Source organism: Chenopodium album, chromosome 9 (assembly GCF_948465745.1).
Source record: "Chenopodium album chromosome 9, dcCheAlbu1.1, whole genome shotgun sequence".
Taxonomy (NCBI): domain Eukaryota; kingdom Viridiplantae; phylum Streptophyta; class Magnoliopsida; order Caryophyllales; family Amaranthaceae; genus Chenopodium; species Chenopodium album.
This window is the reverse complement of record NC_137842.1, coordinates 28,955,146-28,972,065: the sequence shown is the minus strand read 5'-3', so window position 1 is coordinate 28,972,065 and position 16,920 is coordinate 28,955,146. Positions and strand designations below refer to the sequence as shown.

At 35.3% G+C, this 16,920-nt stretch overlaps 1 long non-coding RNA gene across 1 annotated transcript; it reads left to right on the top strand.

Annotated features, from left to right (window-relative positions):
• The first annotated feature begins 9,286 nt into the window (after positions 1-9,286).
• On the top strand, positions 9,287-12,675 carry LOC145559691 (uncharacterized). Its single transcript, XR_014092873.1, has 3 exons — positions 9,287-9,542; positions 9,697-9,809; positions 12,469-12,675. It is a non-coding gene; the product is annotated as an uncharacterized LOC145559691 (long non-coding RNA).
• Positions 12,676-16,920: the final 4,245 nt, after the last annotated feature.

The following is a 16,920-nucleotide window of genomic DNA, read 5'->3' as shown; positions in this document are numbered from 1 at the left end:
ATGGAAATAGGAGCTATAAGGGATTTCTAAGAGTCTCTATAGAGCTGAGCACCTCTTCTTACAGTATTGAGATCAATCCCAGGAAGAGAAGCAGCACTAGAGCTAAGAAGGGTCTTATAAAAACCTATAATTTCATCTTCAATAGCAGCAGAAGTTTTCAATAAAGTACCATCACTAGTAAAAAGGGTGTCAATTCTAATCCTGCCTTGTCTTTTCTTCATAATAGCAAAAAAATATTTGTTGTTACTATCACCAAGTTGAAGCCAATCTACCCTGGATTTTTGTTTATAGATACTTTCTTGAATGTTAATCCAGTATCTGACATTTTGAATGGCTCCTAACTCCTGGGACTGCAGATCAGCATTATCAACATCAGAAATAATTTGATGTTGAATGTCATTAAGGCTATTTTAGGTAGCTTCAAGCTTCTCAGACACATTACCAAATTTCTCCATGTTCATGGCTTTAAGGGCAGTCTTAACTTTCTTAAGTTTAGACCAAACCCTATTCATTGTATTACTAGGGACAGAACAATGCCAAGCAGAATCCACAATAGATAAAAAACTTTCATGATCAGCCAGATAATTGAGAAACCTAAATGGTCTTCCTTTACCAGGTTGAGAATGAAAGATATCAAAGAGAACAGGGTTGTGATTTGAAATAGAGGGGGGCAAATAAACATCTTTAACATGCCCATAAATATCTATCAAATCCTGGTTTACAATACCTCTATCAATCCTAGAATAAGTCCTAGGACCATTGTGAGCCTTGTTACACCAAGAGAAAAAAGATCCCTTACTCTTAATTTCAGTCAAAGCCAAATCATCAATAAGATTTTGAAAATCCCTGGTTTCATATTCAATAACCGTAGCCCCATTGATTCTGTCATTGCAAGATAGGAGAGTTAAAGTCACCAGTACACAACCAAGCTCCAGAAATACCAGTTAACTGTCTAAGGCTAGCCCACAAAGGTAACCTGTTCTGCACAGTGTGTAATCCATACACAAAAGTGATATAAACCTGTGTTTGCAAATCTTTTGTAGTGAGCAAACAGTGAACTAACTGCTCTTGAGAAGACTGAATATTTAGATTAAGAAGATCAGCTTTCCAACCTATCCAAATTCTACCTTTTTGAGAGTTGGCATAGTTGGCAATCTAGGTCCAAGCAGACCCAAATTTCCTCTGAATCTTGATAGAATTTTGATGCTTCACTTTAGTTTCAATAAGACACAGCACTTATCATTAGAAAGCAGCTTTTTAACAGCAACCACTTTCCCAGGGTCATTAAGACCCCTAATATTCCATGAGAGAACAATCATGACCCCAAAGGGGGATTCCCATCACCCCCGTTAGGTTCATTAGTTTCATCTTCAATTTCAACACTATCTGAGTCTAAAGTCAAAGGCTGATATGTATTAGAACTAGAAACATGAAAGTTGATCTGCTTGTTGGCCTTTTTCTTAGATTTCTTGCTAGGAACTTGCCATTCATTATTACTCTGAACCTGGGGAGGTGGAGTAATTTTCTTCACAGGGGCAGTAACTATAGTAGTATCAGAAATAACCTGGTTAGTTTTCTAAGGAACCCAAACTTTCTTAGCCTGAGTTTGAGTGGTCTTTGGATAACCTGTTTGTTTCTTTTTTACAGGTTGAAGTTTAGAACAATCATGTCCAACCTTGTCACATTTCTTACAAAAAGGTGGAGTCCACTTATATTGCACTTTGATCTCAATCATCTCAGCAGTAGGGCTTTCAACCCTTACAGATACAGGTAATGATTTAGTAACATCAATTTCAATAAGCAGTCTAGCAAATGAAACTCTAAGCTGCCTTGATGTACACTCATCAGCACAAACTGGGACACCAAGCAAACTACCAATTATACTCAATGTATCAGCACCCTAACAGTTCAAAGATAAATTTGGCAGTTTAACCCACAAAGGAATAGTTCTAAGGATTTCAGCATGAAAATCAAATTTATCAGACCATGCCTTAACAATTGCAGGCCTACCAAAAAACATATGAGGTCTAGAACATAAAATAGCATTCTTATCTTCATTAGATTTCAGATTAATTATGAAATAACCCTCATCATGCCAAAATATGTCTGTTTTTGCTAGATTACTCCAGTTATCAGCAATATATTTATGAACAACAGCTATGGTTGGAGAATAACCAACAACATAGAAGATAAGAGCATTACCCAATTTTTTGTTGCCTTCAAGGACATCAGCAAAGCTAAGCTTAGCCACTGATTTCCCATCTCTAACCTTAGGAGCAATGAAAGACAGAGTAGTCCCTTTTGCATTCAACTTCCCTTTGAATAAATTTTTTATTCTTCAGCAGGAGCTTCAAGCTCTTGATTTAAGGCATTAGTAGCCTTAGGGACATTAGGATTATCAACAACAGTAACCTTCGAGTTCAGATTTTGCCCAACAACCAATGGAACAGTAACCGCGGAAACCCTAGTTACTATTCTTTTGGATTTAGCTTGGGTTTGAGCAATCGAGCTCCTGTGGATGCTTTTTAACATCCTCAAGTCACCTCTGGAATCCATTCCAACAACTGGATGCACAAGATGTGCAGGGGGAGTTACCATTTCATCTTCTTCAGCTATCGAATCTGTTGAAGATATCCCATATTTTCTCAGGTTATCTAAGATCTTTTAAAAGGAGCATGGTTAGAGTTTTGTGGAAGTGGAGTTGAAGTTTTCTTCTTACATGCCATGGAGAAGAAGGAGCTAGATGAAGATCTCGACCTAGCTGCAAATCGCCATGAAAATCACCTTGGAGAGAAAAGTCAACAAAAAGTCAACGCAAGGAAAACCCTATGATAGCTCCTCCATTTTTTTTCAGCACAAACTTTTAACAACCTTATCATCCTAATCATGTCAAATTCAATGCATTGAAAAATAATCATCTTTCTTCTGATTTTCTTTCAACTCATCTTTCTTCTCTTAAGTTAATGTCGCTTATAATGCTTTCATTTTGATGCACCAATCTTCATATTGGTCTTTTGACAATTATGGTACTTGTGGTTAAAAAAATTTGTACACATTTTGAGATATTGCAAATAACATGGCATTGATACCAAATGTAGCAGTTATAACAATTTATGAATTGCTAATTGAATTAATAATAAAGATATCTTTATGAAATACAAACTGGGTTAAAACCAGAATATAAAAATAAACTTCTTCTAAATATATATAATTTCAAAATATAAACTTTCTCTTATATCTCCTTAATATCTCTAAAATATTCTTCCTTTTCTTTTTCTTTTTTCTGCTTATTTTTAATAAAAATAATAACTGCATATATATAACATGTCCTTTTTCTAACTAATGAATGGATATCATTAGTTCTAATTCTTAACCCCCTCTTAAATTAACAAATTCTAAAATCAACATTCTAATAATAAATCTTCCATAATTAAAGTTTGAGAATTACAACAGTGACCACAATGTTATTATATAGTCAGATTATTGTCGTGTGTCTGTGATGCAGTACACTGTTTAAGGAACGCATACCCCGTTTTGAGTGTATAACAACCGCACTTGTAGTAACCCCAATACAAATAGTCATCATCATCTTGTTCTGGTAATTCCAAACTAGCAATAAACGGAATGTCTTTTCTAAACTAGAAATCAGCATCTTTCTACACAAAATCAGTATGAAGTCTAGAAAGATTCCAACTATTACCAGTTGGGGATATGAAAAAACTCACCTTCTAGTTCTTTGCCTGTTCCAAAGTGACTCCATAATGAAAATTAGAACTGTTGAATAATTTTGAGAATTTAAACAAAATTCATGTTTATTAATTAGTTTACTTATGCAAAGCTGTTGTAAATTAATTAATAAAGATTATTAAAGTAAAGAATATATTGAAGGAAGTTTAAGAGTACTCGGTACCGAGAAAACCATTTCTCTGTTTAGAGAAGATAAAATTGATGCCTTTGTTTGTTGTCCGGTCTGCCGCCCGGTCAGGATGGTGCTCGCCCGACCGGGTGCGAGGGTGACTCAAATTTCCTCTTTTCTGCCGCCTAATCAGGCAGCCACTACCCAATAGGGCATGAGAAGGAAAGAGATTTCACGGAAATTAATTTCTAGAATTTTAACAACCTGGTAGGGTCGCGAGAGGGGCTGTGATTTCGTCACTTTTAACAACCTGGTCGGGCGGTGGTAGCCCGGTCGGGTGAGCGTCTTAGGCAGTTGAATTGTGATGGTTTTTCCTTCGTGAAATGGTTGTTGGTTTACTTTGCTTTGATATAAATAATGTATTAAGTACATATGTTGTCAGTACCTTTTATAAAGAAGAAAAACTTATTTCCTTATTTTCTTTCTTCAGAAAACCGATTACAAGATTACTTTTGTCATCATCATAATTTCACAAATTTGGTTTTACATTTGACTAAAAATATCCTAAACACTATTGTGGTTGTCTTCGTTATATTTCTTGGTAATTTCTTGATACCCGGTGTGTTTAATCAGGGTCAAAATATTACTTTGGGATACTTTTTAGGCCTCGAAGTGAAATTTATTCATGTTCGTTGCGATTTTTGTGACCCAGTAATCATTTTCCCCAACAATCCAAAGTAATAATTTCAGCAAAAATGGCAATGGTGAAAGAATTGATTTCAAACTTTCAGAAGTTGGCAAATTAGAAGGAGTTGATTTCCGAAGATGGCAGAAGAAGATGCATTTCTTCTTAACCTCGATTGGGGTGGCTTATATTCTCACAACTCCGAAGCCTGCGGAGACGGAGGATGAAACTAGGAAACGTAACAAGTAGGAGAATGACAATTACATTTGATGTGGTCATATTCTCAATGGTATGTCTAATGAACTCTTTGATGTTTATCAATTTAATGACTCTGCTAAATATCTATGAGATGAATTAGAGGCTAAATATATGGCTGAAGATGCTTCTAGTAAGAAATTTGTTGTTAGTAAATTTAACAATTACAAGTTGGTTTATAGTATGCTAATTATGGAGCAATTTCATGAAATTCAAAGATTATTAGGAAGTCTTTGACAACATGACATAAATCTTGATGAGATATTTATAGTGTCATCTACTATTGACAAATTGCCTTCCTCTTGGAAAGACTTTAATAATGGTTTAATGCATAGAAAGGATGATGTAAATCTTGAGGGTTTGCCTTCTCTCATTCGGATTGAGGAAGAAATTCGGGTGCAATAGGGAAGTAAGAAAATGTAGACACCTACTTTTGTCCTCTTGTCCCGAAAGGATGTGCGATGATGTTACAAAAATTCGTTTTTCATGTTAGATCAAAGTTGAAGCGTTTATGGACTACGAAATGCGCGCGACACCAAGCACGACTCAGAGAATTGCGCGCGCCACCTGACGGCACGACTCTAAAACCCTAAACCTAGATCCCTACGGCTATAAATAGGGGCCTTCATTCAGCATTACCCGACCGACAATTCAGAATTAAAACCCTAGTATTCTCAAAACCCTAATCTCTCAACTTCTCTTACTATTATACTACTTTTTCTTCACTCATCCCAAATAGTTTCCAACCCTAATTGAATCCATTAAAGTCCTTGGAGGTACGAAGAGGAAATAAAGTCCATGAACACATTACACAAAGATTTAATATAAAAGAAGAACGACTAGTTTCTTGAGCACTTAGACAAATCACTTTTCCTTTACTGTTTAAATAACTTTAATTAAATAAATAGTATTGTTTGATCACTTTAAACAAACTTTTAATCAAGTAATTCACATAGTATTCTTTTATTAATCAAGACTAGAATTTGATAATTAATTGTTGTTTTATCACTTAAGACAAGGTGAATATTGTTCATTTTGTTTTTTTCACGAATATTGATTAAACAAAGAATAAAGACTTTTGCAATGTAATTCCTACGTGATTAATGCATGTAAATATAATCAACTAACTTAACTTTAGGTATCGTGTTGCATATATTGTTTGGTGATGAAATTGTGAAAAAAGGAAGAGCTAGTAGAGGCCGCACTAGGGCTAGAATAGCGATTCCTCCCTAAAAGGAACGTTATTTTAGTACCCTCGCTCCCAAACTCATTTCTGGTTTATGTAGACAAACTTGGGCATATGGGTAAACTTACAATTCATGCTAATTATCCCATGAACTCCACATGGGAGGAAGGCCTGAACGAGGTTCATAAGTTTTCCTAAAACTCATTGGCGACTCCCTATTCGTTTCTTATAAAAAAGCGTGATGACAAGATCAATTTTAATTCAAGGTCCCCCAAACAATTCAAGAATTCAAATCCTAATACACGGTAACAAGTGTAAAGTCCTAGGCTTCTAAAGGGACAATGGGCATCAAAGGAGAAGATCCCCTACGATGGGAACACCCTCCTTACAGTGGCAACTCCACTAGGGACTTTGAGGTTATAAGATTAGTTCTTAGTTATGCTTCAAGGTTTCCAACACTAGGTTACCTTTGGGTTGTTACGATGGCTAACTTTGATAATCTCTAGTTAGAGAGTGTGACCTGAACGCAGAATATCTTCCTTTTTCACAAAAGTAAAAACCAAACAAGCAACATTACATCATGCATAAGCATAGCACACTTTAACCATTGAGGATTGATTCATTGATTAGGGGCTGCCAACACTAGGCTTCTATCCCGAAATCAATAACAATCATCCCACCCATATCGCCGACAAAATATTGGGAGGGTTATGTCATGGGTCAACACGTTGAGTGATTCATTCGTGCATTGTCTCTTAAGATATGGTACCCTTGGACACCCAAGCCTTGACCTTAAAATGACATTGTATGCTTTAACGGTTCCTTTTATGTGCTTATGTGACTACATGAATATGTGCTTCGTGTCTAATCTAACTAATTCCAATTTCTTACCTAGAGATATATTTAAAAAAAAAAATTCGCATGTGGTTCGACACACAATAAAAAAAATAAATAAAAAATAAAAAAACTGCACATCGATTTTAATTAAAAAAAAATAAATTGTCGACCCTACTAGGTGGCACTCGTAAATGTCAAAGTTGCGCGCGCCCTGTAAGCGCAAGTTCAGAAGTTGCGCGCGGCATCTCCGCACAACTCTGTGTCTTGCACGCGCCCACTGTTCAACGTTGACTTTTACTCGTTATGAGGAATATCATACGTAGAAAACGATACCGCTTTAAGGCTAATCGTTAAGTAGGTGCTAAAAGTATCTCTTTGGCTAACAACGTTGTCTAACTTAGTTAATTTTACTTTGATCGTTTTATTTTTTTCTTCAAAAATCCAAAAACATGATTTTTTTTAATCGTTTTTTTATAATTAACGCAAGAAAAAAAAACAAAAAAAAAAAAAAAAAAAAAAAAAAAAAGGCATGTGGCAGATGCTACTCTTGAAGTTGCACTTTCCACCTTAGCGCAAGACGGAAAATTGCGCGCGATACTATTTTTTATTATGATGGTTCGTTTTCGTACTTTATAATCAAACTAATGACATTACTTCATATGAGGTTCGTCATTAGAAGTTTTCATCCCTTCATAGGACGCATCAATATGTTTATTCTTAAACGTGTCTATTTTCATGTTCATCATTTTTTAGTTGTAATTGGTCAACCTTGATTTAAGAGTATAATTTATTCACCTCTTCTATAGTTAAAAAAAAATTCCGATAACCTTACTTGGGATGTTTTCCTCACACACAAAAAATAAAAAAAAAATAAGAGAGAGAGAGAGAGAGAGAAATAGAACGAAAAAAGAATTGTTATTTTTTTTTAAAAAAAAGAGTATGATACAAAAAAAAAAAAAAAAAAAAAAAAAAAAAAAAAAAAAAAAAAAAAAAACAAAAGATAATGAATGATAAGCCGACAAAATGATTTGATTTGTTCTTGGGTTTTACATTCGGAGGCCATCATTCTCTTTAAGCAAATAGTAAAATATTATCCTTTAAAGATGAGCAATATGAGAATCATAATTGAAAAAAAATGATATAGATCTCTATTGCAATATAATTGATCAACAAATAACATAGTATATTTGATCATTTTAAGGAGTATGTTCGGGTTGATTAATATTCCTAAAATTTGATGAGCACTTTCAATTCAACTTTCTTGTCTTTCTCTTCTACCTTTTTCGAAAACAATTCATTTAAAGTAAAATCCTTAGATAATTACCTTGTTGAAGGCAACACAAATCATGACATTTCATTAATGATTGTTTGTGAATTTTTTGACATTCTTCATCAACAAAACTTGCTTAAAGTGAATTCGTATGACAAGGATTAAAAAAAAAATAATCATTTTGTCTTTGGTTCATTGTTTGAATACTTGGCAGAAAAGGTTTAAATGAACGCGCTCAATTTCTCGTGATACACAGTACTAGATCATCTTCCACATTCGCATACTAGTCCAATCATGGGTGACAAAGCAGCATTGGAGAAACTTTGAGAGGAAATCCAAAGCCTAAAGGCTCTACGAGGAGAAGAAGCCCAAATGAAGGCTCATAAAAAAGCATAAAAAGATAAAGAAAACATTCTACAAGAAAAAGCAAGAGCTGAAAGAGTAGAGGCCTTGGAGAAACTTGTCCTTCGAGCTAACTATGGGAATAAGTACTTCGATTATGAGCTTACACCACAACCTAGTGGCAAGACTCTTCCAAAAAAGTTCTTGACTACGGATTTACCAACCTTTAAGGTTACGGACAATCCTAGTTCTCACTGAATGAGCTTTATTAGAATTGTAGCATTGAAAGGGGTTGAGAAAAGTCTATATGCATGTACTTTTCCTCTTTCATTGGACCCAACTGCTAGATCATGGTTTTATAACCTCGATTCATAACAAACTTCCACTGGGAGTGACGTTGTAAAAGCGTTTTTAACCCAATATGGAGATAACATCGAGCTCAAACCTACCTTGCACGATCTTGAATTTCTTAAGCAAGGAGGAGAAGAAGGCTTTATTAGCCTCTTTTCCAGGTGGCGATCATAGGTTTCTTTTCTTTCACAAAGACCTCTGGATCATGAACTTGTCCCAAAATTTATAGACAATATGTCTCCACCATACAAGTGCACTAGTGGAAAAAATCTTATTTGTAACAAGTTATTCGTAACGGGCATATGACTTCCCGTTACAATTACATCATTTGTAACGGGAATATTCAATGTCCGTTACGAATAACCAACCAGTCTTAACCAACAAGTCTTTCCCGTTACGAATAACCAACTAGTAGTAACCAACAAATCTTGCCCGTTACGAATAACTAACTAGTTGTAACCAACAAGTCTTGCCCGTTACGAATAGGTTTCAAAGTAAACCCTAACTTTTAATTTCCCTTTCTCACTTCCCCTCTCTCAAAATATTATTTCCCCTTTCTCTCTCCAATGTTGAAGCAGCTCGGCCGTCGTCCTCCGTCCTCACTCCCTCAACTCCGTTGAAGCAGCTCGGTTATCATCTCAAGCTCCATTTCTTCTTTCTTTATTTATTTATAAACCCACTTTACTTCTTCTTGTTCCCCTTATTAGGTTTTTCGATTTTCGGAGCTCATATTTTCTAAGTTTCGCCGCCATGGGAAGAAGTAAGATCTTCATTTATGCGTTATTTTTTCTTGATTAGTGTTTCGATTGTATAGTTAGTTGTCAATTTTGTTTTTCTATGTTCAATCGATTTTGTGAATTCAGTTTCTTTGTCGAATTGGGGACAATAATCGAATTTTGCATTTATTTTTTTAGTTCACGATCAATCATTTGCGGGAGGTAATTGCAATTGGAAAATAGGGTTTATAATCGGGGATTTTACGAAATTTGGCATTTGCTCTTGACGATTAGTTTTTGGGCATATCGAGGTAAAATTTGAAACCTTTTAACTATTTGTATTGAATTATGCAAATGTAATTAAGTAAATTAGGTTAATTTGGTGCTCTGTTTTTCGATTGAATTTTGGTTTTTTGTTGTTGTGTAATCTTGAAATTTGATTGTGCTTGTGTGATTTGTGAATTATGCAAATGAAATTTGATTATGCATTCATTGTGAATGTGTGATAAACTTGTGCAACCTCTTATTTATTTATATGTCTATGGTGTGTGATGTTATGAAGAATGAATAAATTAGTGTTGAAATTTCAGACTACTGAGAATGTGGTTGGTATTCATTTTAATGATATTTATAAATTGATGTGGATTTTATTTAGGAAAAATGTATATATGATGCCTAGATATCCTAGTTTCAATTACTGCTACGACAAGAAGGATGTCAAAATTACAAGTGATATTGATATGATGTCTATGATAGATAGGTTAGGCGGAAGCAAGAAGGAGATTATCGTGTATGTTGGTTCAGTTAGTCGTCCTTCTGATTGTGTAATTGCAACTAGGAATCTTACTGAAACTTTGAAAAACAAACCAAACACATAGATCATGAACCCTATTTTTCTATGGTTGATTTCTCATGCAGCAGCTTGTAACCACTGTCACTTTAGATAAAGTATTGATTAGGCTTGCTCGCTTATTTTACAAAGTACCATGTCGTTATTTGGTGAATTAGTGAGTTAATTTACTGAATTAGTGAGTTAGTTATTGATTTTTTTTACTCATACCAGTTCTTTAATTTGCTTTCAGTTTTTAGGATGTTTAAGATAATGAAGAAACTGTTTGTTACCTACACTCCCCTTCATGTCAATTAATCTTTGATTTTTGTCATATTTTCCCCCTTTCTTTTGATTAGTATGTGTTAATCTTTGAAGTTAGATTATGAAATTATTGATTTGTTATCTAGGTCATAGTAAATGAGGCTAGACAGAAGGGTGATAAGGAAAATACTTTGAAGTTAGGTTCTTTGAGTAATCGGCATTTATTGGATTAATCTTAACATTCAATGCCGCAATTTAATTTCCCTTGCCACATTTAATACATCATTTTTCATTTCAGTTGGTGGAGAATAGCCTTTAACCATTGCCTTTGCCTTATTTTTCTAGGATTTGTTTTTTTTAATCAATTTTCCTCGAGGTATCTTATTTCCTTCTGTTTCAAAGTATTCCAGAAACTCTTCTTGTGGAATCTCTAAATGGACCTAAAATAAGCAAACTAAGAGGACACTAACTTTACTACCAGCTTACCACACCTTTTCTAGTTTAGTAAATGCGATAACTTTTTTCGGACATCTTAGAATAACATACTGCATGCCACGATTTATTATTGATGATGGAAGGAGGGGTATCATACAATCATGGATAACTTGTAATTTATGGACATTGGCTACATTAATGAAGTTGTGAAAAGACAGGAAAAAAAATACTATATAACAGTACCTGCATGTTTTTCTTACATTGAAAAACAAATAAAATTGATCTTGTTATAATATATCAAAAAGGAAGTTGAAAGCGGCTATGTGATGCTTATTAGCTTACCAAATGGAACTAAAATAAGCAAACTAAGAGGAAACTAACTGTGCTACCCGCCTACCAAAAGTGGGTAAATGGTAACTTTTCATTGATTTCAATTCATGGAAACAAAAATATAAGTTAATTATGCATGTTATGTGTTTTATTGTGTTAATTTGGACCAATACATGAAGGATGGGAAAGATAGAAGTCCCTTAAACCTTTTTGGCTCTAAATGCTCCCAAAAGAGAGTAAACGGTCATTTTTCATTGATTTCAATTCATAGAAACAAATATATAAATTAATTAAGGATGTTATGTGTTTTATTGTGTTAATTTGGACAAATACATGAAAGATGGGAAAGATAGAAGTCCCTTAGACAATTTTGAAGCCTTTTTAGCTGTATACGCTCCCAAAAGTGACTGAATGGTCACTTTTAATTGATTTTAATTCATAGAAACCAAAATATAAGTTAATTAAGGATGTTATGTGTTTTATTGTGTTAATTTGGACTAATACATGCAAAGTGGGAATGATAGAAGTCCCTTACGCAATTTTGAAGCCTTTTTGGCCCTATACGCTCCCAAAAGTGAGTAAATTGTCACTTTTCATTGATTTCAATTCATAGAAAAAAAATATAAGTTAATTATGGATGTTATTCGTTTTATTTCTATAATTTGGACTAATACATGTAAGATGGGAAAGATAGAAGTTCCTTAGGCAATTTTGAAGCCTTTTTGGCTTTATATGCTCCTAAAAGTAAGTAAATGGTCACTTTTCATTGATTTCAATTCATACAAACAAAAATATAAGTTAATTATGCATGTTATATGTTTTATTGTGTTAATTTGGACCAATACATGAAAGATGGGAAAGATAGAAGTCCCTTAGGCAATTTTGAAGCCTTTTTGGCTCTATACGCTTCCAAAAGTAAGTAAATTGTCACTTTTCATTGATTTCAATTCATAGAAATCAAAATATAAGTTAATTAGGGATGTTATATGTTTTATTTCGATATTTTGAGTTTTATTTTTATAATTTGGACCATCACATATATTCTAATGATTGTTATTATTATGGATTGTTTTTATTTTGTAACCTCATTCATATGTTTTTTTTTTCTATAGCATTTTTGTCCATGGACAACCCCGTATGATGTTGACGAGTTGAATGTAGTTCGAGAACAGTGGGCGCAATACTTTAGAAGTAAATATTTATTGAATGCTTAACTATTAGCTTAGGTAGAACAAAGTAATATTATTTGTGTTGTTGTATATGTTGGATAAATTTATACAAGTTTTTATTTGTAATGTTTTACTACTTCAATTTTTACATTACATCGTATTAATTTTTACAAAAGATTGTTCTGTATAACTATTTATTTACAGGAATTGGTTTATTATAACAGGTTTTAATTAATATATATTAATATATATAAATACATACTGTCGAATTTTAATAAAAAAAAATACAAATAACCACTTATTCGTAACGGGCATTTTTGTTGCCCGTTACAAAAAAGTATTTAATTATATACTATAAAAATTTATTCGTAACAGACATTTGAAATGTCAGTTACGAATAATCACTTATTTTTAACGGGCGTTTGAGGTGCCCATTACGAATAAGGACTTATTTCAATACAAAAAGGATTTATTAGTAACTGACATTTCAAATGTCCGTTACGAATTACGAATAATGGCTTATTCGTAACGGACATTTTGAATGTCAGTTACAAATAACACATTATTCATAACGGACAGTGCCCGTTACAAATAACAATGGCCATCCGTAACGGCCGCATACGTAATGGACGCTACCCGTTACGGAGGGGCCCTTTTTGCCCGTTACGGATGGCCTTTTTTCCACTAGTGTTGGTTTAGACACATTTCAAAAGGTCTATACTGTGTTAACATTAATTGAAAGGGACTTGATAAATGAAACCATGAATCATATATATGGACTTGATTTTTAGAGAGGATTTCACTTACGTCGGAAACAGACAAAGCTCGAAGACACAATCTCAAGAAGTTGTCAAAAATTCAAGATGTAGCACCCTAGCTTGGTCTTGTTTTGTTTCTTTCCTTTGTATTTTTTTTTTAAGATAGACTAAGAAATTTATGCTGTCGAATTTACTTATTTTGTACTCTCATTAATCAATGAATAAAAAATATATTTTCAAGTACGTCTATCTTGTTCACTTTTTGTTCTCTTTATTGTTATTTACTCGAATTAAATAAAATATATACATACAAACAGGCAATATCAAGGCATACATACTCAACACTTGAAGAATCTTGATGAGCTTTGGCTTACAAGATGTATTTAATTAAAAGAGGTCCATCTTAGGCCAACAAAGAAAGGATATGATGATTTCACCAACGCAGGAGGCAACTTGAAACTCCACAAAAATAATCCCAATTCTTAACCTTAGAGATAATCAATGTTTTTGGCAGCCCTTTTGAGCCTCGTCAATTGAGTCTTAGTTATTCAACCTACGTTATTCCATACCTTGGGATGGGAATGGTGCAAAGATACAAATAGGAAATTGGGGGAACGAATCATAAGAGGGGGGACACAAAGTTAGTCTAAACCAAAAAGGAAAGAACAAAATATCATTCCAAACCCAAAAAAAAAACTTGTCAAAAAAAAAACAAAAGAGAGATGACAAAAAAAAAAAAGGCGCCCAATGTAGGAAGTTGCCACACAAAGCAGAAAGGTTTAAAATTTTGAAGCACAAAAAGTAAGGGATTTTGGGAGTATACTTGAGCTTGTTCGTTGTTCATAACCCCAAGCCTAGCCACGTTTTTTTTTTTGGAAAATAAGATTTTATTACCAAAGAGAGAAAGTTACAACTTACAAGAGCTAAGTTATAAGTACCACCAGAACACCACAAGACCTGAAAACAGGCCAACCCCAAAAACCAGTTCTAGATCCAATCCTAGCCACCTTCTAGGAAGGGTTCTAGGAAGGGCCTAGAACAAACTGGACTCAGATTTCCAGCCACCTTCTAGGAAGGGTTCTGGAAACCAGGACCAGACAACAACACTAGCAGCAAACTACAAGGCCACCAACCCAAAAACCATCAAAAAAACAATCAGAAGCAGACAGACCTACAAACTGACCAACAAAAACAACAAAAACCTAAACAAAGGTTTTCTATTAAAGTCAAGGCATCTACAAGCAAAAACATGGCAAGCAACAAGAGCAGCAGCAGACCCAAACCCCTGCCCCAGCTGCCAAAACAGCAACACAGAACAGCAGCACTAGCAGACCCATGCACCAGCTCAGAACAGCAGCACTAGCAGATCCCTACACCAGCTCAGAACAGTAGCAAACCACCAAAGCAGAAACGCTAGCAGCCACCCTGACCACAACAGCAACAAACTGCAGCTAAAAACCACAACAGCAACACAGTCAGCTAGGAAACCGCAAAAAGCAACAGCTACAGCAACAAGGAGCAGCAGTACAACAAGTCAGCAGCAACAGAAAATCAGAGCAACAGAGCAAGCAGCAGCAAACACAAGCTGCTGCACAGAAAGCAGCACCTGCTGACCAGCACAGCAAGAGCAGACAGCAAGCAGGGCAGCCAGCAACAGCCACTGCAGCAGAACAATAGCAGAATAGCAGGGCAGGCAGACAGCAGATGCAGATAGCAGCAGATGCAGACAGCAGCAGATGCAACTAGCAGCTGCAGCACAGCACCAACCACAGACAGCTACTGATCAGAACATAACCAGAGCAGAAAGCAGAGCAAACCTGTCAGCAGCAGCAAAAGAAACAGCAACTACAACTGGAATTCAGCAACAGCAGAACCCAACATCACAAATAGAACCAAAAGAGCAACCAAAACAAGACAGCTATAACAATAATCCCCAAAAAACCAGAACTCAAAAGTTAGGAACCAGAAATCAGAAAGAACCAGCAACAGCAATAGAAGACCAAGAAACAGGAGAAGCTCCTAAACGATCAAATATTTGCTTCCCGTCGGGATTCTACAGACTGAATGAAAGACAATATCCCTAACTAGAGCATCAACAGATTTGCAACAACCATTAAAAAGAACCGCATTCCTCTGAATCTAAATACCATAAACTGTTTCAGTGAAGGCCACCTGGATCACTTTGTTTTTCAATCTGGAACTTCTACAGATTTTCTTCATCTAATCAACCTCATCACTAAACTGCTGAACAGGCTTGGAAACACGTAAGATACCCAACACCTTGCTCCAAACCTGTGTAGAGTATTCACAATCAAAAAATAAGTGCTGAACACTTTCATTACTATTCAGGCACAAGAAACACCTTGGATCACAAGAAATGTGCCATTGAAGCAACCTATCCTTAGTGACAAGCCTATTCCACAAAGATAGCCACAAGATAAAAACACTTTTAGGAGTTGCTAAGTTATGACAAATAACTCTCTTCCAAGGAACTTTAGGCACTTGAGGCCTAATAGCAGCATAAAGCTTATTGGTTTTTCAACTTGTTGCCCTATATGAAACCATCCCATCCCTCTTGATCATTCACAACATCTCTACAACTCAAAATCTTCTTCAAGAACCAAGAGCATTTAGCAGAGGTAGGGGTGGTCCAACAATCTTTATGCTTGAAGTAGTAGATATGGACCCACTTAACCCAAAGATTATCAGCCTTGTGAGCAATATCCCAGAGTAACTTAGTGACAACTACTTTATTCCACTCAGGAAGAGAAAGCAAGTTCCAGCCACCACAAACTTTAGGTAGATATACATTATTCCAAGCAACCAAAGATTTCTTAGCAGGGGCAGAGGATCCAATCCAGAGAAAACACCTGAACCTAGCCTCAATCTCTTTCAGAATTTTCTTCGGCAAGATAAAAATTTGGGCCCAATAAGTCTGAATACCAAACAACACACTCTTCACCAATTGAAGCCTCCCAGCATAGGACAAGTGTTTAGCCATCCACCCTTGGATTCTAGCAGTGACCTTCTCCACCAAAGGCCTACATTGAGCAATAGTAAGCTTCTTGGAAGAGAGAGGGACCCCAAGATACCTAAAAGGGATGGTACCTTGAGAAACACCAAGAAGCTCCCTCAGCTCTTTCTGAACATCAACAGAAACTCCTCCAAAATAGACTTCACTTTTATCAAGATTAGCAGAAAGCCCAGAGGGACCCAAAAATTTCGAGAAGGATTGGAAGAGAAGCTTAACAGAAACACTATCAGCTCTAGAAAACATCAATAGATCATCAGCAAACATCATGTGAGTTAGGTTTAACTTTTCACATCTAGGGTGAAAGTTAAAATCAGGAGTTAACCTAAGCTCATCAAGGCATCTGGAGAGGTATTCCATACCAATAGCAAAAAGAAAGGGAGACATAGGGTCACCTTGTCTTAACCCTTTCTTAGCTTCAAAGGGAGGGGCAGGAAAACCATTAATAAGAATAGAGTAAGAGACAGAAGTAAGACAAGTCCAAATCCAGCCAACAAATCTCTGAGGGAAACCAAGCTCCTGCATAACAGTGATCAAGAATCCCCACTCAACTGAATCATAGGCTTTCTTCAAATCCACCTTAACCATGCACCTAGGAGAGATAAA